General features: G+C 32.4%; 1 protein-coding gene across 8 annotated transcripts in view; it reads right to left on the bottom strand.

Annotated features, from left to right (window-relative positions):
- The window catches only part of LOC119586518 (neurofibromin-like), a gene marked incomplete at its 5' end in the record, with an annotated part of 66,980 nt that overhangs the window by 15,350 nt on the left and 50,623 nt on the right, over nucleotides 1-1,007 (bottom strand).

Raw genomic sequence — 1,007 nt, forward strand, 5'->3', positions numbered from 1 at the left:
ATGAAAATAATGACCTGATAAAAAGTGGGAAAGCCAAATGTGAATTTCAAATCAAGAACATCTTATTCATGCAGGTATAGCAGGAAAATAATAGACTGTCTTGAAGAACTACCCTGAAAAACACTATTTCTTGTATTCTTCTATCTAATCATTAAATGTCAATGTTGGACCTCAATATCTCCGACCTATGTGATAAAAAAATCATTAAGTATTGATATGTATATAAAAGAATTATCAACATACAATAATCATCCAAATTTCAACTTTATATATTTTACACCTATGTCTAAAAACTCAAATACACAAATACACTTGGACAGAAAGAAAGCTTTATTAGAAGAGTAGAATAAAAAACACTTCTTCAGTAACATTAAATATGATTTTTTTTTCTTCTTCTTCCTTAGGGTTAACCCTTTGACTGCATTAGGTGGCTAAACTATCACCTATGACATGTTGGACAACTAAAGTCCACAGCTTTAGAAAACCTTTCCTATGATGCTTTGCAATGAGCCTTGGGCCTGTTTTGACCAGGAGATGCTGCAGTCTACTTCCAGAGGCAGAATTACCTAAGACAAATTCAGATGATGATGAGTATTATGACTGATAGTCATATACTACATATCATCTTGCACAATAAATAATTCATTCTTGTGAAAGAGAAGTTGGTTATCAGGCATCCCAAGGCTTTTGAAAAGTGTTTTAGAAACTGAGCAACCACAGCTACAAAAGTAAACAAACAAAAATGTATTATTTATCAGACTATTTGTTTATAAGGCCACATTTTTGCATATAAAACTAACTTTTGTTTTCTTTTATAGTCCAAAATGGAATCTTTACCATCATTCCTAAAAAGAGAAGCAGAAACAGTGTTCAAATTAAAGCTTCTGTGTTTCCTCTACTGAAGAAATACACAGGCAATGGCAATGGAATTCTAGGCTGCAGCCAAAGGGTTAAACTCTAACAAGAAAACACTAGTATGACTGCATAACTATTAGGATTTTAGTGCT

The sequence above is a fragment of the Penaeus monodon genome, chromosome 21 (genome assembly GCF_015228065.2).
Source record: "Penaeus monodon isolate SGIC_2016 chromosome 21, NSTDA_Pmon_1, whole genome shotgun sequence".
Classification (NCBI taxonomy): Eukaryota; Metazoa; Arthropoda; class Malacostraca; order Decapoda; family Penaeidae; genus Penaeus; species Penaeus monodon.